Below are 17484 nucleotides of genomic sequence, written 5' to 3'. Positions count from 1 at the left end.
ATCATTCTTGGCATTTCTGACTAAAGGGCAGGGTTTTCTCTTTGGCCTTTCAACTGAGAGCCATTTGGTTTCTCCGTACTCACACAAATGGATCTCTTGTTCCTCAGTGGAGATAGTTAACTGCAAAACAGTCATTTTAATGCCCACATGAATACCAGCCCTCAAGCACAGTAGGTAGAGGGCAAAACCCAGCTCAGCACCTGGCACCTGGTCCCTGAGCACCTGCAAATACAGTCAAGAGGGCAGCACCTGAGGCACATGTCATGGAAAAACTCACCCAGATGACTCAGAGAGGGCCCCTCCAGGGCCAGGTCCTGGCATTACCCCTGTCCCCTGCCTACCCCCCAGTAACCTTGGAGACACTGAACAAGCTCCCTGCCACGGGTCACCAGAAGCTTCGAGTCTCGAGTCCCTCACCCAACATTGGCATAGGCCCTTTCATTTTCTAGCGTTCCAGGTACTCGAAACCGGACCCATGGACGTCAGAGTAAAAACTGGATGGAGGGCAACTGAGGATGAGAGGGAGGAATCTCTGAGAATTTTCTGCAGGCAGTTTCCCCCTCCATCTCTGCTCTGACAACTCGTGATGGTGCAGTCTTCCTCAACGTCTTCAGCGAGCGGCCCAAAGACTGCGTACACCCTCTCCCACCAAGCACGCAGCGATTGATTAGGGCAGCCGGTCGCTTTGTTTGTCCAGATAAGGCATGGGAGCCTTCACCCAGTCTGTCCCAGGGCCTCCCTCCCAGATGCCTTCCACCCCCCCTTCCAAGAAGGCCGCTCCCTTAGGCAACACTGGGCTGTCTTCACAGCAGCCCAAGTTCCCCACCCCCCCTGAATCCCTGAATCCTCTCAAGTCCCCGGGAACCTGGTGCGTCTGAGAAATGGACTGGGGACCGGCTCTGGAGGAGAGCGGCGCGTCCCGTAGGAGGCGTGTTCCGGAACCGGTGGGGCACCCACACGTAGTGGCGGGGCGGGGGCCGCGGGGGGAGGGCGCGTCGGGGCGGGGGCGCCGAGTCCAAGGGCACCAGCGGTCTGTGGGCCCCGGGCGGGCGGGGAGCTGGGGCCGAGCCCAGGCGGCGGGAGAGAGGGCGCGTCTGATTCAGGAAGTTGTGTCTCTGACATCAGGGGCAGGACGGAGTTGGAGCGAAACCTCAGAAATGTGAGGCTCCAGCCTCGGGAGGGCAAAGAACGCACAGAGGGCTTTCCTCGCGGTGAGGGCAGGTACGCGCGGCGCCCGGCCCCCACCTACCCTTCAGCGCCGCACCTGGCTCCGCAGGGGGGCGGGCTTCCGCACAGGGACCTTGACCTCCGCCGGGACCCCTGCTGTCAGACGGGCCGCGCCAGACCCCTGCGCCACCGCGCCTGTAGGAAGCCCTCCGGTGGACTGCGAGGTAAGTCTCCAGACTGTGTATGTGTGTCAGACTGTGTGTGTCAGACTGTGTGTGTGTGTGTGTGTGTGTGTGTGTGTGTGTGTGTGTGTTTTAAGTTGCCCTCTGTTTGGAAGGGAACTTCCCGCTCACTTTCGTTCTTTGCAAGGAGGAGACCAGCCCCAGAGATCAGGGAGATTCCAGGATCGTTTCTAAATAGCCTCTTGGCCCTTCACAACTTCAGTTCTAGTTTGTTTCCCTTCTTGGGAGGATTCTCAGCAGCTTGACATCTGCTTCTGGGCTGAGTCCACATGGGTTGGGGGTGGCGGTTGGGGTGGAGTTCTCTTACTCCAGTTGACAAAGCTGCCGGTAGGAGCTTTGGGACCGGGGACATTCTATTTGCTACTTGAAAAAAAAGTCAAGGCCTGAAACCCACTAAAACGCACTCACGCTTAGATGTTTCTAAATTATGCTAAGTGAAGCCAAATTTTCAACGGGGCTAAGAAACTGGCCAAAACGAAAATATGGCGTGGAGCCAGGTGTGGAGTGGGAACCTGGCTGCTAGTCTCCAAGCCTCCAGGGGATTTACTGTGACACAGATTGCTTCCTAATTTCTTTGAGTCTCTAAATGGTCCTACTCCCAGCACCCCATCCCCCCAGACCACCCATGAAGGTAAAGGACACAAAAAGACCTGTTTCCCTAGTATTTCCAAGAGCTTCGCAGGAATACATTGTGTAGTGATTGAGTTAAATAAACTATAGATGTTTTGCTGGTGGGAACAGCAGTCCTGCCTAACCGAAAGGGAAACTGAAGCAGGCAAGAATTGCCCTAATTTCACAAAGAATGCTGGCGGCCCGCATTCTAGCTACCTTGCAGGACTGCTTCTCGGATTCTGTTCAATAAGGAAGGGGAAGGGGGGACAGGAGGTGGTGCCGGTAAATGCACTTGAGCATGTCAGCAGCACCTTCCTTCAAAGCTGGTGCAGTTCATTCACTCAGCTAAAGTTTGGAAGAATCTGAAGCTAATTTGAAGGAGCCCTCATTCCGAAGTCCAGTTGGTAATGGGGAGAGCCTTGAGTTCTAAGGAACAGGTCTGAAAAGTACCACTGATGCGTCTCGTTCCTAACCCTTTTACAAATGGTTTGTCAACTTCCACCCAAAGAGTTCAGCAAGGATCTTACCATCGACCTCCTAGTTTGATGTGCCTTCCCTTTGCCCAGTGCTGGCCAGCTGTGCAGGAAAATCTGATCAAGTCCTTCATTTCTTCTGAAATTCTGGCTCCCCATTCCCACCCAAGATACAATAGAGGAGAGGAATGCATGACAGAACAGATGTTTCTCCAGCCTCCATGCTTTGTCAGTATCTAGCCTATAGAATAAAGTCAGAATGATTTCTGCCCGTTTCTCTGAATACTTAACTCAAGGGAATAATGGGCACCCAGCAAGCTAAGTTACTGACCTCATCAAAGAAGGATGAACATCCATTCCCCTCCCCACCCATTCCTGCAGCAGTTTCTGTACCTACTGTGTGATAGGCAGTGTTCCAGGACCTTGGAATCCAAAGATAATGAGATAGTTTCTGCTTTTGAGGACCCACAATCTAGTAAATGCCACGAGACACAGAAACAAATATGGTTCAGAATAATACACATTATAGTAACAGTAGCTACAGAACACCGAAATAACCCAAAGGAGAGAGTGATAAACTCCCCTAGGAATTATCTGGAAGTCAACACTGCAGAAGTGATGGATGAGCAAGGTGTTGGAAATGATTAGGAGTGATTAGGGAAAGGGTATTTCAGGCAGAGGGAAGAGTATATTCAAAGTCAAGGGCATGTTGGGGGAACTGTGAGTAATGGGACTTACACTACTAAGGAAGTCGTGGTTTTGGTATTTAAGCAGAGAAAGGGTGTGGTCAGATTTGTGTTTGGAAAGAGAACTAAAGGCCAGATGCAAGCTAGCTTGGAGAGATGGGAGGCAGAGATAAGGAGGACCTCGACTAAGATCATGGCAGCGGGAACTAAAGGAAGGGAATGGATGCTAGTGATGTTTACAAAGTTAGAGTCAAAGTACATCCTGACCAAGTGAACAGGGTAGAGGAGGAGTGAGCGGAAAAGAGGATGATTATAAGGTGTGGAGCTGGGGGTGAGGGGGTGCGGGGGTGCACTGTGATGTCCAGAATGGAAACCATAGGAACTAAGGGAGCAGTGGACTTGAGAAATGGATTGTGGCAATTAACACTTCACACACATTTAGGACGGATGTACCCAAGAGATGCCCAGGAGGTGCCCAGGAGATTTCTGGTAGGCAGTAGCTATTCAGGTCTGGGGCTCAGGGAGAGATGGAGGCAGCAGGGTGCCTGGGTGGCTCAGGAGATTAAGTGTCCAACTCTTGGTTTCAGCTCAGGTCATGATCTTCCAGCTTGGTGCTTCAAGCCCCACATCAGGCTCTGTGCTGACAGCGTGGAGGCTGCTTAAGATTCTCTCTCCCTCCCTCTGTCCCTGCCCCTCCCCCACTCACACGCTCTCTCAAAATAAATAAATAAGCATAAAAAAAAAACAAAACTATCCCTGACTTGCATAAAAGCAGTGTTGAAGGGTGGCTAAAGGAGCCTGTAATAACGCTATCCGTGAAACCATGTTGACACTGAAGAATCTTGGATTTGGCCAGTACTCACTGGCCTGGAGATACTATTTTTATACCACATGGTGACTTGCTGGTGACTCTCTAGACTTCTAGGGCCTTCCCAGGATGCCTTGCAGGTGATATCTAAAATTCTAAAATGTTGGAGATGACCCTGCATTAGTGGCACACAGATGCATTTAACCAAACAAGTGAATCCCTAGGAATCACTTCATCATATGAAAAATGAACACTTTAGTTCAACTGTGAGATCTGCCAAGACCTCTCCAGAACTCATACCCCAAGTTTAGTAATACACCTGTGTGGGAGAGTCCTACCATCATTAAAACAAGAAGGATGACTTTGCCAGAGAAAATTTTAAACCCTTATTGAACAGTACTTGAGGTCTGACTGCCATGGCTCAGATCAGGAAATTATGTGACCCAGTGTGGAAGGGAAAAAAAAACCTTGAACTTGGAAGTAGACAGACATGGATTCAATTCTTGTCTTGACCACTTATTAGCTCACCTTGGACAAGTCTTTGAATTTCCCAGTTTCATTTCCCTTATATTTGAAATGGGAATAATTATTACTCACCAGGGCAAATTGAATCAGAAATCAGAATCAAATTGAAAAAGAAAGTTACATTTATTGTGCTCCATAAATTGCAAGGTTCTATAAAAATGTAAGTTGTTTTATTATTATTACTAATCTTCCCTCTTGAAACTACCAACTTACCCTGGACTGTGTAGGTGTAAGATCTGGGGAGGATCTTCGGCCCAGACTTGCAGCTTTTTAACTGTATGAAATATGTTAAGGCAGCAATTATAAAAGCCTCCTTCCGTCATATGAATGGCATGCATCTACTCTGGCTACTTCTCCTTTTACTCCTTACCTACAGTGGCCAGAGCCCAAAGAAGTGAATGTTTATGCAGGTCGTGCACAGCACAAGGATTCCTGGGAGCTCATGGCTGAAAGCAGCCAGTATTCTACTTACCGGGCCACGGACCTGCCCCGCTTGCACTGGGCCCACTCAGAAAGGAAGCTTTCTTTCCAATCCTCACCAAGGTGCTGGTTAAACCAGCACTGACCCTGAATCTGAGCATCGGTTCATGGCTTGGGTGTATCTGTGGTTTTCTTCTGTCCCGACTAAGGAACCCTAACGTAGTCCCAATACAGTAAAGCCGACACCCAAACTTTCAACTAAACAGACTTCTGAGAAGGGATGGCTGTTGATGAGCAAAAGAAAAAAATAACCACAGGCTCAAAAACTTCAAATGGAAAAACACTTTGAAATAAGCCAGCCCCGCCCCTTACTTCACAAGTGAGCGAACTGATGTTCAGGGAGGTGAAGTGTGTCCCCAGCTCAACAGCTGATTAAGGGAGCGACCAGAACCCAAGCTGTCTCTCTCTGTTCAGGAACAGCAGACACTCTCTAGGGTTTCTGTCACCTGGACCTTCTGGACCTCACACTCAGGCACGCAAACACTGGCAGAGATGCAGAATGAAGAGGCTGGAAGGCTAAGCCCTCCCCAAGCAGCCTCCAGCAGGCTCCAGCCACCAGGAGCAGATCTTCCAGAGATGGGGGCGGGTCTCCTCTTTTAAGGCATCTCTGTACCATACCCAACACTTCTGTTTGCTCAACTTCAATCCTTAACGTTTTCTCAAAAATTCCCAAACACCTCTCAAAAAAGGGAGACCGCACTGGGTGTCAAAATTAACTGAAACCCCTTTTGTGTGTCATTAAACTTGTCATGAGGATGGTTTCAAGACCATCGGACAGGTCAGCACTAAACATCCAATATTGATTTACTCTTTCCTGTTCCATGAGAAAGGCTCCGGGGTGAGTAACAAAAGCTCATGAGACTCATCACAGGCACTGTAAGAGAGAGAAAACAGAGGCAGATAGACTTTTTCCCTCTTTATGCGGCAAGAGGAAAATCAACAGCCAATTCTTTGAAGGGCAGTCCCCAGGGCCACAGACCAGCTCAGGTTTCTGACTTTTCCCCCCACATGGGCCTGCGCCATCCGAGCAGAGCACCGCCTGGGGACATGAGTGGGCCTCAACGTAGCCTGGTTCCAAAATGAACCTCACGCAAACACAAGATTTCTTTCTCGGGGCAACTCCCAAGGGGCCACAGCAGTGTCCAAACCAAATCCCAGCCCCTGGCAAAAGACTTGCTCCCACGATTGTAAGCAAGCTGCTCCATGGAGTTTGTTGCTAAGAGATGAAAGAAATCCTAATCATCACTGTCGTTCTTGGTCAAAATTGAAGATTGTGATTGTAAACCTTTATGAACTTGCCTTTGCTCTTAACCATCTACAGTTTCTTCCCGTTAGGATGCCTTTCAGTTGACTTTTATTCTCCTCAGATACACTCCTGATTTCAAGCTGGATAGGCTTCAGGAAAGTGCATCAGCAACTTCTTTAGTTTCCCAAGCGAGTCACAAAAGAAAAGTGGCAGAAGACAGGGAAAAAATATAACGGCAAGAAGGGTAGTTGCATGTTATAGTATTTTTAGTCTTCAGGTTATCCTGAGAAGGTACACAAGTTTAGAGGTGGTGCGGAAGCTGGTTAAGTAAGTTAACCCCTTAACTGGGGTTAAGGTCAGTGAAAGAAGCAATGGAGGACGCAAAGTTGTCTTAGCCGCTGTGTTATGGAAACAGAATGGTGCACAGTGGACACGTCTTAGCCTATGTGGCATGCGGCCATGGCCCCCGTGGAAAGAGAAGAGAATGCTTCAGTGCAAGCCAGGAACCTGTTTTTCCCTCTCCAACCTGAGTGAGGACCTGAGTCTGCCCTTCTGGCCCTGGTTTCTAATCTTAGAATCTTCTGCAGCTCCACCAGTGGGACAAAGTGTGGGCTCTCAGAAGCTCTTCTGCTGTAAAAGCCCTGGCCATAGCCTGGAGGCTCCATCGGGCCACTCGTGTCCAGTGGCCTAACATCACCCAGGAACCATATAGGACAAAGTAACCTTCCCGATGATTCGGAACTGGGAGAAAACACGTTCATCCAACCTTTGTCGGTTCCTTCAGATTTCTAGTGTGCATGCTAGGCTCTCAGTAGCCATTTGTTCAACAGTGGTGCTAAGAATTTGAGGCATGCAATTTGACTGTCATGCTATACTCCCCCTCCCTCCCCCCCACCCACCCCCCCCCGCCCCCACACCCTGCAGGTTGTTTTATGAGCACATCGCAATTGTTTATTCAGCACGATGTGACAAAAAGTAGCAAAGCTGAAAGAGAACACATCGCTCTTAAGGCCAGCCCTGCAGACTTCCCCCATCCATGGAGCCCCTTTCTTGTAAATGACTGAGGCTTGCACCCTCCCTTCTCTCTCTGCCTTCTACTCCTGACCTGAAACTTTCCCTCCCGCCCAAGGCCCACCATCTACTGAGTAGCAATTGCCAGTACAGCACAGCGGTGGTCTAGAGTAAAACCTCCAGGCTCATCACATGTGTGACCCACACTGTCCCAAAATGAAACCTCCTCTGGGAGAGGGGAATACGTTTGCACCCCGCACTGTCCAGACATGACCTGCCCGGTGCTCTCCTGGTTTCTGAATTAGAAACTCAGTTCCTGCTCTGTGGGATACTTGGCCCAGAGCCTTCCCTCATTCAGAAAAAAGACAATGATGTGCTGAGTGCCTTTTTGCTGATTTCCAACTACCGTGCTCTTCATAGGTTTTCATAAGGATATTATTGACCCCTCTGAGGAAAAGATGATTTTTACTGTGTTTCCAGTGGACAAATGGCACAGATTTTCACAGCTGGCCATGGAAGGAATATCTCATTTCCAGACAGAGGCACTGAGTCTTCCCTCCACCCTGTCTGGGACAAGGGACAGGGACTCAGTCACAGAGCATGTGCCACATGGGGAAGGAGGTCTGATGTTCCTGATTAACATTTTCCAGGAATAAGTCTTCAGTGGTTTAAAAACATTATTCCTGGGTCGCCTGGATGGCTCAGTTGGTAAAGCATCTGACTCTTGATTTCAGCTCAGGTCATGATCTCATGGTTTGTGGGTTTGAGCCCCACGTTGGGGCTGACAGCCTAGAGCCGGCTTCGGATTCTCTCTCTCTCTCTCTCTCTCTCTCTCTCTCTCTCTCTTCCCCCCCCCCCCCCACCACTCACACATGGTCTCTCTCTCCCTCTCTCAAAATGAATAAATAAACTTAAAAAAAAAAAACAACAGTATTCCTTCAATAAGGAATCTCCACCATTGAAATATGTGATCATTCAACATTTGGTATTGTAATGAATGAATAAATACACACTAAAAAAAGAATCAATGCCATTTTATACATCTTAAACAATTAATAATAGGAACTATATCATTGTTTTCCATTTACCATCTATGAGCTTTCAAGAAATTTTGCTTTACCTCCCCCCCAAGTTTTTATGAAGGTGAAATTCACATGACATACAATTAACCATTTTATTTTATTTTTCAATATTTATTTATTTATTTATTTATTTATTTTCACTTTAGAGAGAGAGAGTGGGGGAGAGGGGCAGAGAGAGAGAGAGAAAGAGAGCAAATCCCAAACAGACTCCACACTGTCAACACAGCCTGAATCAGAGCTCGAACCCACAAACTGGGAGATCATGACGTTAGTCAAAATCAGGAGTTGGTCGCTTAACTGACTGAGCCACCCAGGTGCCCCTCTATTCGTCTGTTGGTAGACATTTGGGTTGTTTCTATCTTTTGGTGTTGTGAACGTGCGTGTACGAGGATTTGTTTGAGTGCCTGTTTTCAGTTGTTTGGGGTACACACCTAGGAGTATAATTGCTGAATCATATGGTTATTTTATGTTTATCATTTTGTTTTTCCTTTTCCCACATTTTGATCAACATCCTTTCTTGATGATAATATGCATATTAAGTAAGCATACTGTCCTATCCCTAGTCTTTTATTTGTTACCTTTGATCTTATGCTTTAATGAAGGATATCAAACTCTGCTCCTTGTTGTCCTAGAGATGAGGTTATTTGTCTGCTTGAGAAAGAAACTGTTTGGACAAACGATAAACTCTCCTTGGTGTGACTGAGTAGGAAGTAACATAACAACAGCAACATTTATGGAGCACAGTCTGCATCGTGCCGGGCATTGCATTAAATGCTTCATCTACTTCCTCTCATTTAGTGTTCAGGACAGTGCACTTACTCTCCTTGTTTTACAGATGAGGAAACTGAGGTCTCTATTGAAAGCTAAGTGCTCTTCCCTTGGCTCCAGAGGGTCATCCATTAGCCTAGTCTACAAAGAAACACTGCAGCTGTCACCAATAATGAATCGGGAGCTCACAGTCTATTTTGGCAGACGGATAGATAAAGAGGCAATTACGACGCAGTGTAGGAAATGCTATGAGAGGTGTCACAACAGGGACCCACAGGACCCAGAGGGAAACCACTTAGCCCAGCTTCAGGTGACAGACTTCCCAGAAGAGATAAGATCGAAGTGTGTTATTTTATGTATAAACTTTTGTGACCCTTGGTAAGGTCTGACCCTCCGCCATCACCCTTGGGCACCACCACTTGGTCATTAAATTCCCACTGCGCGGTCGCTGGCACATGGTAGCTGCTCATCAAACACAGATTAATAAACATGTGCTTCTGCAGCTGGAACATCCAGCCCCTGTCACCCTGTTAACACGACTCCAAAAAGGGCCTGCATTTCAACTCATAGGCTTTCTCAATTCAGATATGGCCCGGGCATCAGGGAAAGAAGGTGAGAAAAGGCCTACAATGGCTTGTGTGGTTCTCTGTGATATCTGCGTGGGCACCATGTACATGAGAAGATGGGAAGGGTGGGAGGAGGGGCGTGAAGTCATGCAAAGGGCATTATGAGGAGATCTTGGCATGCCCAGGTGAGGAGGCCCTAGGGTTGCATGGGATTCTAAAGAAGAAATTAAATGAACCTGGTAAGCCACTTTCTAAAATCAAAATTTGTCCATTCATCTTGAGATTGTATTGTTGCTTCAGAGACTCCTAGCGTATGGCCATGCTGGGTCTCAGCCAGCAGGTACAAGAAACAGCAGCTTCATGGGGAGAGATCTAGACTTGCCCCTCCCCCCGCCCCCAGTTGGTAATTCTCACTCCTCTGTCTTGGAGATCGTCAGTGAGATTTGGCCACCTTCAGTTGCCTTTGGTCAGGCACCTTCAGCTCCTCTTTGCAAAAGGAAAATTGTAAAAAACTCTTAGGAGGCTTGGAGGCCTCGATTTAGAAGGCAGAAACAGTCCCAGTGTGCATCTAGCTGCATTTCCGTACACATTTCTCAAAAACTCTGTGTGTGCATGACACTATATACACTAGAGGCCACAGGGAATTTAAAAAAAAAAAAACCAAAAAACAGCAAGTCCAGATCTACCTTCCATCTAGGAACCTGTGAGCACCTGCGAGCAAATCCTGCCCCTCTCATGCAGACATGGGAGAAACAGCCTCTTCCCTGGGATTAGAGTCTGTCCTGGGATCTCTGCTCTTGAGGGCCACCAGCTCTTCACCCATCACCCAGACCACACCATTCTCAATATTCTGCCACCTCCTCCATCCCTGGCCGGTTGGCTGTCCAGGCTCTGACCCACTTGCCTAAGCTGGAAACCACTGCTTTGGGCTCCACCCACTGCAAGACCTTCCTGTTCCGCACAGATCCCGGTCCTGGACCCCTCAACCTGCTGTAGCCCCACCTGCTATGCCCCTGGATGGCCTGGCCCTGCAGAGGCCTGTGCAAAGCTCATAGGGATACCAGGGCTCCAGTGCCAGTGATGAGTGTGGGCGCCTGGGCCCAGAGGAGATAACACCTTAGCCTTCACACAGGCGTTCTTAATTCTGGTTCTTTTCCATCCTCCAAAATCATAACCAGTCAGTTTGTTAACCATTCGACAAACGCTGAGCACCTACTATGTGCTAACACTAAGCAGTGGGGACTCCTAGAGGAAAAGCTCTCAGATAAAGAGCTCAAATACAGTCACGTGGGAAAGCAGACGTAGCACAGCATCTGTACAGGGTACACGATCATCTCCACTGGTTGTCAGGCAGGTGAGGCAGCAGCGGGGGGAAGACATAGAGATATAGATCTCTATATAAACCAGGATTCCAGAAAAGCCCCCAGGCCACCAGAGCCTCCTTTCTGTCACCCCTCTCTCGCAGGGGCTACACACAGGTCAGTCTTTGCAGTTTAACAGGCCAGAGTGTTTCTCACTGGCTCTGCCAGAAATAGCAAGAGGTGCTTTTCGATGCTACACCGTGGCCTGCGTGTCCCTCCGCACCCTTGAACCCCCCACCATTGAATCATTGTGGGGATCACAAGCTCAAATACCTCCAGGGCCTGGTGGACAAAGCTAACACTTATTGAACATTTACTTTGTGCCAGGCACTGTTTTACACGCTATACAGATTATTTAACTCATCCTATTTCCACAGTGGACCTATGAGCCCAATTCTACTCTTACCCTGTTTTTACTGCTGAGGACTTTCTGAGGTCAGACAGCTAGTGAATGGAGGAGGGGCAGACTTCCCTCCAGATGGGTCTACCCAAAAGAGTAACGCAGGTGGCATGGGGGTGGGGGGAGGATGTGATGTGAAACTAGAAATCCAGTCACTGGTCTCTGGTCACATCTACCTCACGGGCTTCCAGTTTGTGGCCTGTGGCTTGGGTTTGGCCTGCTTGGGCAAAAATCCCACTTGGTTTCCACAAACCTTCTTCTATAAATGTTTAGCAGTATTGGGTTGCCTGGGTGGCTCAGTCGGTTAAGTGTCTGGCTCTGGCTCAGGTCATGATCTCACAGTCCGTGGGTTCGAGCCCCGCATCAGGCTCTGTGCTGATAGCTCAGAGCCTGGAACCTGCTTCGGATTCTGTGTGTGTCTCTCTCTCTGCCCCTTCCCCACTCATACTCTGTCTGTCTCTCTCTCTCAAAAATAAACATTTAAAAAAATTAAACATTAGCAGAATTGCTACAGGGGTAGGCTAACTACTAAGTGTGTGTGTGTGTGTGTGTGTGTGTGTGTGTGTGTGTGTGTGTAGGGAGAGAGAGATAGAGAGATCCCTTTGAACTTGGGCCAGCTGGAACTGGCTTTGGTTACCTTGTGACTCCAGATTTGAAATCAGTAGTAGTACCAAATTAAAGAATATGGAAAGGAATAAATTGTGTCTGGAGTAGAGAGTCTGGAGTGGAGAGGGAAGGAGGCCGAAACCCACAAGCCACATCAAGTTTTCTTACACAACAATCTGCCTTCGTGGTTGAACTTGGAAAACAACCCTTGGAGGTCCTTGGGCCCAGCACATCATCGGCCACCCCCAGCGTTGCCCTTGGGCATTCAAGCCATAATAGGTGAGGAGGTGTGGGATGGAGAGAGTAAGTTTCCCAGTAGGCAGCCCTCCTCCTCAGGCCGCAACCCCGAGGAACCCTCACCTTGGGCCAGGCAGCTCGCTGGCAGGGCACCCACTGGAGCTTGGAGTGGCTGGCCCGGAAGAGCTCTAAGGGAGGGAGGGCTGGAATGAGTTGTTGGCATGTTGCCGTGGTAATGGGGGGGGGGGGTTGGAGGCTCCATATCTGGGCCACCTTGATTAGATTCTTTCAAGAGCAGCTGGAATCCCTTTACTCCCATTCTCCCTACATTTTAATCATCCTGTTCTCCCTGTAGGTGCCCACCCTGATCACCCCTTCTGTGAAGCCTTGCCTAGATCTCTCACTGGAATTAACAGCTTCCTCCTGGCTGCTTCCATAACCATGTGTTTGCATTTCCCTTTGGACACTTAACTAGTCATGCTTCGTCATTCTTCTTTCATGTTCCTCCATTTCCCCAACAAAAATAAATTCCTTGAGTTCACAGTCTACATCTTTAGTTCAGTTTGGAGTTCCTTACCCAGGTAGTTGGCAGGTTTCTGTTTCTTACTAGGCAGCATTATCTGGGAAAGCCTTAGAACAGAGAGAAGGGCTTCAGGCACCCAGTGGTTACTCAACATACTTGCACTGAGTTGGATCATCTGCTGCTCCACTGCAGATACTAGAGATGGCAGCTCTTGGCCCCCTCAGCCTCAATTGTGGCAACAACCCAGGCTCAGGGAAGGAAGAAAAAAGCGAGCCAAGGGAGTTCCTCCCTCTAGGAAGAAACAGGGAGAGACCTTTGCAGTAATAACAGTGATGTATGTAGTGAGTGCTACACACACGCATACTCTACTCAGTCGGCTCAGCAACCAGAAATTACCAAACAAAATGGTATCAATTCATGAACACCAAGATGTGTCAGAAAGACATCTAATCAAGGCTTTTCCAGAGCATGGTGGCAGGTCATAACATTCAATATGGTGCCCTGTGAGAACAAGTGCAATCTCCATTTGAGGCCAGCGATCTTTGAAAGAAAGCTGTCACTGCTATCATCGCTGTTTCTTGGCACTTACAGCCCAACTGGAGGTTCAGAAATAGCCAGTCACCAAAAGAGGCCAGCAGAGTGTGCCGATACTCTGGAATGCCCAGGAGTATCTGGCATGGAAGTACACTCTGAGCTCAGGTTGAAAGAGTTCTCCAGACCCAGAATATTGAAAATCCCGTTGATGGATTTTCTTCAGAGCATCTTCTTCCATCTGACCACAGTGCTGTGTGTGAACCCAGAAATCAGCATGGCAGTCTGGAACAAGCACTGGATATTTAGGGGAAGAAGAATTACCACATCATTCTTGATCATCTGTGAGCCCTTGGGTGTTTAACTTTGGTGGGCCTGATTCCTCATCTATAAAAATGTCCATTTATTAATTCAGCAAGTATTTTCCCAAAGCAAACATGTCCCAGATGCTGGGGATGCTGGATGGGAATAGATTCTGTCTAGAAAGGAAGAAAGGTGATTAAATAAACAATTAGCCTCAACCAGGTATGGGCTATGGTAGCAGTGTAAGGACAGTGAGGGGTACTGGGCAGGGGCTCTTACATCAATGAGGTCATGGAAGGTTTCCCAAGGGGACCCATATTTCTCTGAGATGTAAATGAACAGAAGTCAGGAGATTCGGTGTTAGCGTTTGGACTGGGATTAGGGGAGAGCTGGGGGGTTCCAGACAGAGAAACCTGTAGAGGCCCCAGAGCAAGAGAGGGACCACAAATCTCAGGGAGTCTGAGAGAGTGAACTGCAGAAGTGACGAATTGCCATTATTAGCTCCTCTCTTGTTGCTTTGTAGAAGTTAATGTAGTGAAGACAACATTGCACTGGGGAATCAGATGACTAGAACCCTCTCTGCCCTTGGCCACTAACCAGCTTTGCAATTTTATTTTTTAAGTTTATTTATTTAAGAGAGAGAGAGTATGAGCTGGATGGAGAAGAGACAGAATCCCAAGCAGGCTCAGCACAGAGCCTGACGTGAGGCTCAAACTTACAAAACTGTGAGATCATGGTCTGAGCTGAGACCAAGAATCGAATGCTTAACCAACTGAGCCACCTAGGCAGCTCGCGAGCTTTGCAATTTTAAACAAATTTTGAACAAATTTCTTCTCCTTAGGTCATTCATCTGTGAAATAGGGTGAGAAACTTCTCCCTTCCTCACATTATGGTAGACTGAGTAAAGAAATGTTTGCAGAAGACCTTAAAACATTAACATGTGTTATGAGGGCAAGGTCTTCAATCAGACATCCCCCAATCATAAGTAAACGCAAGCCCATCTGGGCATCTGTTAAGACTGGAGAAGTGATTGCATCAGGATTTTTAGCCTCTGCCTGCATCCTTCCCAAAGGATCACGAGATAAATAGTAGTTTCTTTCCAACTGGGTTGATGATACTTCATTTCAGTTCATAATCAGATTTTGTGTAAGGAGGCAAGAGCGCTATTAATAAAATTTGTGTTTTTAGTTGTAAGGTTTGTGATTCCTGAGCCTGACTAGTTAGGGCAGAGTGCCCCGAGCCCAGGGGTGGGAGCTTGCTGCTGTATAAACGCCAGCTCAGGCCAAGGCACACTTGGAATTACAAGAGGGATCAGGTTAAGAGTATGTGGCCTCTGAAACAGTGACGCTGCTATGTCTCTTCTGTTCGCCAGCTTTCAGGGCCTCGCTGGCACCTGTTACACCAAACCAATGTTCAGCCTTCCAAGCCCTGTGTAATCTCACCAGCCCTGCCTATATTACCTCGGTCCTCACTCTTCCTCGGGAGGTTTCTTCACTGCTACCCCAGGCCCAAACTCTGCATGTGCTAGCCTCTGACCTGTACCCTGGCTCCCCATCCTATCCAGCTCACCTCAGCTCCCCTTTTCCCACCCAACCATCCAACCTCAGACTCTGCCGTGCAGCCTCCCACTTAAGTCCCAAGGCAACATTGATTCCTCTCCTTCCTGATCGTGTGTGCACTTTGGCATTTTCTGATATTTACCTTAGCCTCTAACTGCCATGATTATTTTTGAAAATTATACTTGGAAGGGCATTTTCAGTTTATAAAGAACTCTCCTGTATATTGTCTGACTTCCACAGCAAGGCTGAGGGTGATGATGTCAGTGTGATTATTACCTTCCCATCTTAGAAGGGAGGAACCTGTGGTCTGGCCGGGGAGAGGCAGGGACCCGCACTGTTGTCTGGCAGGACCTAACAGCATTCCATGTTCCATGAACTCTCCCAGGACAGGAACCTTCTTACACTTCTGGGCTCCCCCTCAGCACCAAGTTGACCACATAGTAGTTCCTTAACTAGTGTTTCTTGAAATGAAACCCATGTGCTACTTCAGGAAAAGTAATTCAAATGGCAGGTTTTATTGATGGAAATCGTTGTTGTTAGTTCTATTAGCTTCTTCATATACAAAGAACGATAGCCTGCAGCATGGCTTTTATTATGGTGACCCAGTAAACAGCCTAAGGGAGACTGGCACTCATTCTGTATAAACCTCCCCACCCCCACTCCCAGCCAGGGGTCAGTCACAGGGCAGTCATAGAGGCAGGTACCACTCCCGCAGCTCCCACCAGGCAGCCAGGCCCCACTGCCTCCTGGCAAAGGATGGAATGTGCTTGTCAGAACTCGCTCGGCAGGGTGGACATGCTCGGCTAGCCCTTGAAAAGCAGGGGTCATTTGGGCACACAGGGGATCCAGGTCTCCCAGCACCACTGCACAGCCAGGTGAAAGAGCCCTCTCCCCCCTGGGGGAGAAGGGGTGTGGGGGTGGTATCCATCCATCCATCCACTCTGGGTTGGGGGCAGGAAAACTTCCCAGCATGGGAGCAAATTAAGAATTTCAAGCCACTCGCTACCTGGAAGAATTGAGGTGTGACATTTTTTGCCATGTCCCTACATCTGCCTGGAATGATAGTAATTGTGACTCTAAATATTTGTACAGTTCCTAAGAGCCTAGGGTCATGTTCACATGCATTGTCTGCTTTGACCTCAGGACCCTGCAAGGCGGCCGTCCACTGCTAGTTACTCGTTTCCTTCAGAAAGTATGTGCATGTGACCAAGCCTTCAGAATAGTACCAAAGGAACGAGACAATAGCCAGTCTCCCAGCTCTGCCCCCAGTGCCCTTCCACAGAGGGAACACATATTATCACTTTCTTGAGTATTTGTCCAGATTTTGCCCCCATTTTAGAGATGAAGAAACTGAGGCCCAAAACAACTGAATGACCTTCTCAAGGATGCACACGAAGTCACAAGTGAGAATGTGAGTTGACTTCTCATACCACAATCTAGGAGCTTCCCCTACACTCTCAGTCTGTCTTCCTCCCAAGAATTCAGCTCATATGCAAACCTACAGGAGCATAAATAAATAAAACCACCTAAAAGTCAAAGCCAGAACTGGAGCCCCACAGGCTCTCCACTGAGGAGCAGAACTGCCTCCTCTACAAGGACCCCTGCCCCCCTCTCTGGCTGCTCTGAGCCGGCTCCTATCCCGGGGAGCCCTCTCCTCCTTTCTCACCAGCAGAGGCATGGCCAAACATTCAGGTCGTTTTGCTCTATCAAAGTGTTTCCACGCAATGGCCTATTTCTTCAAGACCCTGACACTCTGAGAGTTGGTCTGATTTTTTTTTTTTTTTTTTTTAATGTATTCTGGGCTGCTTATGGGAGATGAGGCCTAAAAGCTGGTGTGGAGTCTGCAAGCTGCCCCGCCCTGAGGACACAGGTGGAGAGCTCAGAGACAAGGTCTGAGGTCCAGGGTCTCTCCCACCAGTCCTCCGCTGCCGGAGACCCGCTGTCTTCCGTAAAGCTCTGAGGTCTCCAGGCAAGGATGGAGCAGAGGTGGTGGATGGGGAGGAGGGTGGAGGTGGAGCCAAGGGGAGGAGGGTGGAGGTGGAGCCAAGGGAAGGGTGTGTCTGTGCGCATGCGCTTGCCGTAGTATCTACTGGCATCCCCCACCCCTGGCCAACAATCGCAGCTTAAGCCAGTGTCTTAAATCCACGCTCCCAAATGACATATTTGTAGCACCTGTAGCCTCCCTTACGGAGGGCATTTCAGGGACGGAGAGAAAGACATTTGGGGACGAGGGCAGGCAAATTGAGAGGATTAGGTGTGGGGTGAAGCCATCGTCGGTTCCAGAATTTCTCTGTAACA

At 48.6% G+C, this 17484-nt stretch overlaps 1 protein-coding gene across 3 annotated transcripts in view; it reads left to right on the top strand.

Moving 5' to 3' along the window:
* Nucleotides 1-825: 825 nt before the first annotated feature.
* The window catches only part of KIAA0040 (KIAA0040 ortholog), a 44315-nt gene continuing 27656 nt past the window's right edge, over nucleotides 826-17484 (top strand). The window contains exons 1-2 of one of the 3 annotated variants that reach the window (XR_009254533.1): nucleotides 826-944; nucleotides 1126-1391. The gene's annotated coding sequence lies outside the window, so the exon portion shown is untranslated. Of the gene's footprint in view, nucleotides 945-999; nucleotides 1392-17484 lie in introns of those variants that run through there. The other 2 variants (XM_058702169.1, XM_058702168.1) reach the window with 2 other exon arrangements.

Source organism: Neofelis nebulosa, chromosome 15 (assembly GCF_028018385.1).
Source record: "Neofelis nebulosa isolate mNeoNeb1 chromosome 15, mNeoNeb1.pri, whole genome shotgun sequence".
Taxonomy (NCBI): domain Eukaryota; kingdom Metazoa; phylum Chordata; class Mammalia; order Carnivora; family Felidae; genus Neofelis; species Neofelis nebulosa.
This window is presented reverse-complemented; position numbering and strand designations above follow the sequence as displayed.